At 45.9% G+C, this 8,601-nt stretch overlaps 1 pseudogene across 1 annotated transcript; it reads right to left on the bottom strand.

The window, feature by feature from the left end:
• Positions 1-2,083: 2,083 nt before the first annotated feature.
• On the bottom strand, positions 2,084-8,023 carry LOC147966750 (glutamate receptor 2.7-like; annotated as a pseudogene). Its single transcript, XR_015609064.1, has 5 exons — positions 7,725-8,023; positions 4,958-6,228; positions 3,890-4,199; positions 3,352-3,746; positions 2,084-2,896 (listed from the first exon to the last, which is right to left on the bottom strand). The product of XR_015609064.1 is annotated as a glutamate receptor 2.7-like (transcript).
• Positions 8,024-8,601: the final 578 nt, after the last annotated feature.

Raw genomic sequence — 8,601 nt, 5'->3', positions numbered from 1 at the left:
ATGGTTGTCCTCCTGGAGAATGGATTTAAAGCTGGAAGACGAGGGAGTAGGTAGGCGAGAGCGTGAGCAACGACATCTTTGGTAGCAACAACAACAGGGGACGACAGTCGGTTTAATGGTAAGAAAGTTTTTTCTGCCTTCCAAGAATTCCAAAAACTTGTTGAACGTCACTTTGACAGGAAAATTCTCACAGTCTAAAGTGACTGGGAGGGGAGTATGGAAAACTCAATTCTTTCTTTGAAGAATAGGCATAAAGCATCATGTATCTTGTCCACATGCTCACCAACAAAATGGCTCTGCCGAACGCAAACATCGCCACATTGTTGAAGTAGGTCTCTCTCTTCTTGGTCAATTCCACTTAAGTATTGGGATGAATCTTTCATGAAAGCTATATACCTCATCAATGATAGTAAAATGATTGAAAATTCCACTTCTTTAGAACGATTCTTTCATCAAAAACCCTATTACAATTCTCTCAAAAAATGGATGTACTTGCTGCCCCAATAATCGTCTATACAATCGCGCACGAGCGGGCCGGATTCACCACGATAAAATTCTACACATATCATAAGATGGTTGTCCTCATCTTGTATAAAAGAGAGATGGTTGTCCTCCTCGAGAATGGATTTAAAGGTGGGAGACGAGGGAGTAGGTAGGCGAGAGCGTGAGAAACGACATCTTTGGTAGCAGCAACGACAGGGGACGACAGTCGGTTTAATGGTAAGAAAGTTTTTTCTGCCTTCCAAGAATTCCAAAAACTTGTTGAACGTCACTTTGACAGGAAAATTCTCACAGTCTAAAGTGACTGGGAGGGGAGTATGGAAAACTCAATTCTTTCTTTAAAGATATAGGTATAAAGCATCATGTATCTTGTCCACATGCTCACCAACAAAATGGCTCTGCCGAACGCAAACATCGCCACATTGTTGAAGTAGGTCTCTCTCTTCTTGGTCAATTCCACTTAAGTATTGGGATGAATCTTTCATGACAACTATATACCTCATCAATGACAGTAAAATGATTGAAAATTCCACTTCTTTAGAACGATTCTTTCATCAAAAACCTGATTACAATTCTCCCAAAAAATGGATGTACTTGCTGCCCCAATAATTGTCCATACAATTGCGCATGAGCGGGGCGGATTCACCACGATAAAATTCTACGCATATCATAAGATGGTTGTCCTCATCTTGTATAAAAGAGAGATGGTTGTCCTCCTTGAGAATGGATTTAAAGGTGGGAGACGAGGGAGTAGGTAGGCGAGAGCATGAGCAACAACATCTTTGGTAGCAGCAACGACAGGGGACGACAGTCGGTTTAACGGTAAGAAAGTTTTTTCTGCCTTCCAAGAATTCCAAAAACTTGTTGAACGTCACTTTGACAGGAAAATTCTCACAGTCTAAAGTGACTGGGAGGGGATTATGGAAAACTCAATTCTTTCTTTGAAGATATAGTCATAAAGCATCATGTATCTTGTCCACATGCTCACCAATAAAATGGCTCTGCCGAACGCAAACATCGCCACATTGTTGAAGTAGGTCTCTCTCTTCTTGGTCAATTCCACTTAAGTATTGGGTGAAGCTTTCATGACAGCTCATCAATGGCAGTAAAATGATTGAAAATTCCACTTCTTTAGAACGATTCTTCATCAAAAACCCGATTACAATTCTCTCAAAAAATGGATGTACTTGCTGCCCCAATAATCATCCATACAATCGCGCACGAGCGGGGCGGATTCACCACGATAAAATTCTACACATATCATAAGATGGTTGTCCTCATCTTGTATAAAAGAGAGATGGTTGTCCTCCTTGAGAATGGATTTAAAGCTGGAAGACGAGGGAGTAGGTAGGCGAGAGCGTGAGCAACGACATCTTTGGTAGCAACAACGACAGGGGACGACAGTCGGTTTAATGGTAAGAAAGGTCAACAATACCGCCTAATATGCAATGAGATTTCGAATATACTCCCTCTGTTCCGAAATATTTGTCGGAGAAATGAATGAAATTAAATGTATCTATAACTAAAATACGTCTATATTCATTCATTTCTTCGACAAGTATTCCCGGACGGAGGGAGTATATGTTAGATATGATTGCTGTTGAATCATAAAAATATAAATATGTATGCCCCGATTTGAACGCACGATTACATAGTAAACTGTATATACAATAAGAATATATGCAGTCCTCACTAGTATAAAAAACCATCCATAGATTCCTCACCAAAAAAATAACCATAAACTACATCAAATACACGCCAGAGCTGATGCATATGAATCACCCGTGCGACTCACACGATCGCCTGTGCTGCATTTACATGGGCGCCAAGGCTGACGCAGGTTCGTGAACGGACTGCCCTGTGGAGTCGCACCCATCGGACATGGTATCCTCCGAAATAGGTCCGGAAGCTGCGTCCTCTCTCTCGAAATCCGTGGCATCCACGGGAGTAGAGTAAGAGTCTCCCATGGCTCCTTCCCGTTGATCTGCTTCTTCGGCGTCCGAATCCTGCATGTGATCCAGTTCCACCGCTGCCCGACCATCGCTCACGGGCTCTCCGCCGCGCTGCTCCTCGAAGGCGCAATAGCGCCGAAGCCACGCGCACAGCCATGGCAGCACTCCCGCCGTGTCGGCCTTCACCTGGCCGCGCGCGCGCTCGTGGTAGACGAACCTGGTGAGATGGATCAGGAGCATGAGGCACGAGACGACGCCGTTGATGAGGAACAGGCCGCGGAATCTCCACAGCCCGAGCCTAGCGTCAGAGCCGCCGTTGTTGCCCACGCACGACCCGGGGTGGCTGAACCACTTGTTCTCGATACGCGTAAGCACGCCATCTTCCGCCAGCTCCAGGATGGCACGCGACATGTCCCCACCAGTGGGGATCCCTTGGGGAACATCTGTCCAAATCGAGAAAAAAAATATCAGTAGCTGATACCCGGAATCTTTGGAATCTTTCTTCCCTATTGTGAATATTTTTTTCTCTACATTGAATAATACTCCCCATTTCGAAATGTTGTGCATATTTTGGTTTTGAAAAGTCAATCGTGTCTATATTTGTTCAAATAAAGAATATTAACATCCAGAATACAAAATTAGTATCATTATATTCATCAGTTTGTTATTTACTGGTAGTATTTTAGAGATCGATAGTTTATTCTATAAACATGATCAAGCATAGACATAGACATGTTTGAGTTCTATTTTTAAAAAATCTAATATGCACTACATTGTGAAAGAGAGGGAGTGATTTTTAATTTACACACTCGATCTGGGTTTAGCAATATGTAATGGAATTTGTAAAGAGACCGCTATCACTAGGAGGGATGCATGGAGTCGGAGAAAACACACGTACAAATCCAAAGCCCCCGCTCTTGTTGGTCGGACCAACCATGGAGTAACCGCGACAATATCGTGACAGGAAGAGCCTGAGGTAGGGAACCTCATCAAAGATAGCCGTGACACCTCCATTGTCCGACCCTCTATTGAGGGCATCAGCGTATTCATCTATTGAGGAGTACCTCCTGAACCTCGCCTCGTCAAAGCCCATCTCCCTCAATATGTCCTCGATGAAGGAATTCTCTTGAACCCCCACATAGTCCCTGTCAGTCCATTCACTTATCGCCGGTTGGAGTTGTTGGATCGTCAAGACTGACGTTAGGTTTGCGGTGTAGCTTGTTGTGAGGATGAGCACAACAAACACCCACATGATCACCACAAGCTTTGACAGGTTGCTCTCAAGTTTCTCCTCTGCAAGTAAACTAATAATTTTAGTCCACATACACGTGCATTGCATAATTAGTCAACGTGTAGAAAAGTAAGAGAAATTATGAGAGGATTGTGTTGCGTAACTAATGAATGTATATAAAACTGAGGGGAGCGATGTACTATACTGTGCGAGAAGACCATGGTTGAGAAGGCAAAGTAAAAGAGGACGCCCAACTGCTTCTGCGGCGTGCCACCAAACCTAGGGTTAATCTGATGCTCGATAGCCCACACAACGAAGCCAGTGAAGAAGAAGAATGCAAGGATGGTGAGCCAGAGCTCCAACGTCATGGGCCTCGTAAAGATCCACATGTTGCCGCTGCCGCCCTTTTCTGCCATGATCATCGACCATCCAGTTTCTGTGAACGGCATCGTGAAGGAAACCAACTTCATCCTGCTCGATGAGATCGTCACGTCTCCGACCACCACATCAAACTTCTGCATGCCACGACAACACTTCAAAGTAAAAAAACCAATGAAAAAAGAACCATCGATGGTTTTTCCATCTCTCTCACAAGCAATGAAAAATAGCGTACTCTAATAAAATAGTGTCACCTTTAAAATATGCTATTGGCATATGCTATAGCGTGCTATTAGTACACTGATTTATTTAGCAAGACATTGCATTGCTCAGAACGTTATAGCATGCTATTAGCTGTGATGTAGCGCGCTATTTTTTTAGTGCTCATGAGACTGAAGAGACGTTCAGAAGACTTTATGATCCGTGCAAGCTTAAAAATCATGAGAAAAGTTGACCAAAGGGCACTGTTATCGCGTATACAGCCAGAGCAGCTGAGGTTCTTGAGACATTGTACACTGATTTATTTAGCCAAACATTATAGTGATCCAGAGGCCGAAGCCAAAGGTTCAACCACGTTATGAGGCTTGTTGTGATGCTAGTATCATAGCTAGTATCATGCATGCCAACTAGGCAATTTTAATGAGGTGTCATAAAATTAAATGAAGAAAGAGAGTGTTGAGTATCATATCATGATACCGTATCATAATAAATGATATGCTATTATGTGTCATGCATGTCAATAAATAGCATAGTACATAAAATTACTAGTATATGATACTATGCATTATAAAGGTAGTATCATACACTAGTATCATATGCACGATACTAGTATATGATACTCCCTATTACAACCAACCTGAAAAACGTTAATTATGTGGGGATCACGTATACTGACCTTATCGTGCACCATGTTCACAAGTGCATCGTATATCTTGATGCCGTCAGTTAGCACGTAAAGGTTGTGGACTGGGTAGCCCAATCTTGTCATGACCGCCTTGAAAACGTCTATGCAGTAGCCCGACACTCTGTCCCTGGCGATGGCCGGATCAGCGGAAATTTTCACGAATTGGCCCAACCCTGCCTTGACAGGGACGGCGACGCGAAGCCCCCCTGGCCTGGGTGACGCAAAATTCCACCCGATCGGGATAGCCGCCGTCTCGCCTGGCCAGAGGATCACCTTCAGCTCTTTCGATGCAGAGTCCGTAGATGCAGTATTTCCGACCTTGGGGTGCAAGCTCGCCGAGATCCCCAACTCCGGCGTCCAGAATCCGACCGTCCTTGCGCCATTGCTGATGATATTCACGATCTCGTACACCGACACCTGCAACTGCCCGTCCACCAGCGCGAACCTTCCGGCCAGTCCGTCGAACTTGGTGGCGAGCAGAGCATCGATGAGTGCCGTTGGCTGTGCCGTTCGGAAGGAGGCCTCAGCTGCTGCGGCGGCAGCCCATGCCGTGTCGTACAGCCAGAGCAGCGTCACCGGTTCATCCTGCTCCACAGCTGGGTTCTCCTGCCGAAACCTCATCTTGAACCGTCTCGAGAAGCTCCTGACTCGGTCTGTTGCCTGCACGTAAGGCCGCAGGCTGACAACCCCCTGCATGTAATCGATGTCGCCCGGGCTGGGGAGGCTGTCCGCCACATTGCCGACGCCGGCGGTGGCAATCCACACGTACCCCTCGGACATCATGCCGGCGACTCCGGCCCGGCGGAAGAGGCGCGCGGCCAAAGCGGGGGGCATGTGCACGACGTAAACCTTCGTTGGCATGGTCTTGAGGGCGAGGAGCGCCGCGTCGAGGCGGCTGTCCGTCGCGTCGCCGGGCACGGCTACGCTATCCGTGAGGCCGGGTGACCCCTGGAACGCGTGGACCAGCGCCGAGAGGATGCCGACGCCGTAGGGCGAGTCCTCGTGAAGAAGGACGGCGGCACTCCACGCGAACACCTTGAAGATGGAGGCGATCGGAGCCGCCTGAGAGCTGATGTTGGGTGCTGTGCTTACGAAGAAACGCGACCGCGATGATGAGCTCGATGCCGGCGAGGTGGCGGAGGAAGAAAGGATTGGGATGTTGCTGTGCTCCGCTATGCCGGTGATTAGCTCGGTGGCTTCTGGTGATGTCTGAGGCGAGATGATGGCTTGCACCTGGCCATTCTTGTCCATGAGCTCCTCGACTGCAGCAACAAGCATGCACACGACGATAACCAAAATTAAAAGCAACATATCACGGGTAACAGAACATTGACTGGACCAGAAAATAAGGCAACCACTTGATATTTACTCCTTTCATTTTTTATTTAGTCCGCGTATTAGCTTTGGTCAAAATTAAGCTTTGTAAACTTTGACAAAGTTTATAAACAAAAATATTAACATATTTAATAATAAATCAATACCATTGATTTATTATTGAATGTGCTTTCACATTATATAGATTTGTTATGATAAATCTTTATATTGTTTTGTATGAATTTAGTCAAAGTTTACGAAGTTTGATTTCGGTCAACTCTAATATGCAGAGTAAATAAAAACGAAAGGAGTACTACTTTCTCCGTCCCTTTTTTTGACACTAGTGTAGTGTCAAAAAAGTGTTTTACATTAGAGAGGGTAGTATAATGGAGGAGGTCCTCATTCCCACAAATTTGCACGTCAAAATTAAAAATATTTAATTAAAGAGTACGAATTCTAACATATGCTGGTTCATATCAACCGGACAACTGCAGCTCATATCAGCAACACCAACTAGGCTCATGAACAAAGATGGACCAAACTCTGCCCTAAGTTTGTGAAGTTAAACACTGACGCGTCATTTTATGTGGATGAGGGTGTTGGGGCGACCGCAGCAGTCGGGAACTTTTTGGCCCAGCAACTCCACCGTCACAATAATCCTACACCTACGTAACATTGTTACGTACTCTTACGTAACTTCCTATAATCTAATTCTCTGTTCCAATTAAAGCACGCCAAGTCAGCCTTCACGTAGGTTTGCGTAGGTGTTGTACGTAGGTGTTCCAAAGCCCCAAAGCAAATACATAATACATGCAGCTGACGTAGTGACTTCTGAAGCAATCGCGATAAGGGATGGACTGATATTCCCAAATTCACTAGGCTTCCGCCGAGTGGAGGCAGAATTAGACTCGTCGATGGTGATTGAATATTGTATGGGACGGACGAGATGGTGGGATGCGCCTGCAACAATTTTCGGGGAACGTGTGGAATCAAGCAGGGGCATGTGCTAGCTTATTGGGAATGTTGTCTTTAAACATTGTGTTCGTACTTCGAATCAAGCAGGGGCATGTGCTAGCTAATTATAGTTATTGTAATATGGTTTGTAGTAGTTGGAGACTTGGAGTGGTGAGCCTCCGGCAGTCCGGCTTGTCTTATTTGCAAACTTTTGGTGTTGTAATTCCTGTCTAAGTTCAATAAAGCTAGGGATGATGATATTTCCTTAAGAAAACACCAACTAGGACCTATATAGTTCATGGCAACTAGCCAAAGCAGCTAGAAATAAGGTCATCTTGCCAGGGATATATATAAGCCAGAACAGTACGTAGCTCAAGCAATCATATATGAAAAATGCATCCGATCCGATAATCAGATGGAGCTCGCTGAATTTAGCACAACATATACATGAACGATTAGAGGAATCTTATCTATATGGAGCCGCACTTACAAGCGTGTGCGGACGTGACAAGGTCTCCGTGGGAATCGTTGAGGCGCAGCTCCACCCGCGTGGCGTAGTCCGGGTGCTTCTGGTAGAAGTCGTCAAGGGCCATGGACAAGCAGGTGAGGCTCTTCCTCCCCACATCGCTCGTCAGATCCACCACCAGGCCTACCCTCACCGGCGGCGGCGCCGCCGCCGTGACCGACGATCGAATGGTCAAGAACGTGAGCAAAGAGAGGACACCTGCACCGGCGAGCAGGCGCATTTTGGACCAAACCATGCATGCCATGCAATACGGTACAAATCGGGGTCGCTATTTATATATGACGATGGAGATTTTTGGCCACTTGGCGATTTTTCACTAATCCATGCCTGCATACGGTAGAGGTCGTCGCTACAATCCGGCGCGAACATACGCGCGACGTGCCAGGAGCCGCTAGTTGCACTGGCCCATGACAATGCAGCGCATGGAGCAGAATAACGCGGGTAGCCGTGCGTCGCGCTCGCCGGACACATCCTGGTAGTAGTACTAGTTGCTTTCCGCTAGAACTTGGGAGTAGTTGCTTGGTAATTCAGGCATCGCGAAATTTCGTGGAGAATCTGTCTTTCCACGGGTCGACGGTACGTAGTTAATTACTCATGCTAAAGGGACTTCCAGGAATGTGATGTCCTGGACTTTTTGTATGGAAAAAAATAGGTGGCTTTCGCTAATTCTCAATAAGTACGCAACTCGCTATACATCGGGGTCGGCATGGGAGGAGAATTATCCCTGACAGTGGTGAATGCTTTGACCAAAGAAAAATCATGACAATACCCCACTGTTTCTAGATACTGGGGATGCGCCTAAAATTTATCCAATTTTTAGAAATTCTTGATTCCTTAGAGA

This window comes from Triticum urartu, chromosome 6A (genome assembly GCF_056163025.1).
Source record: "Triticum urartu cultivar PI428250 chromosome 6A, HENAU_Tu73, whole genome shotgun sequence".
NCBI classification, from domain to species: Eukaryota; Viridiplantae; Streptophyta; class Magnoliopsida; order Poales; family Poaceae; genus Triticum; species Triticum urartu.
Note: the sequence above shows the minus strand (reverse complement) of the source record. Positions and strands in the feature narration are given on the sequence as shown.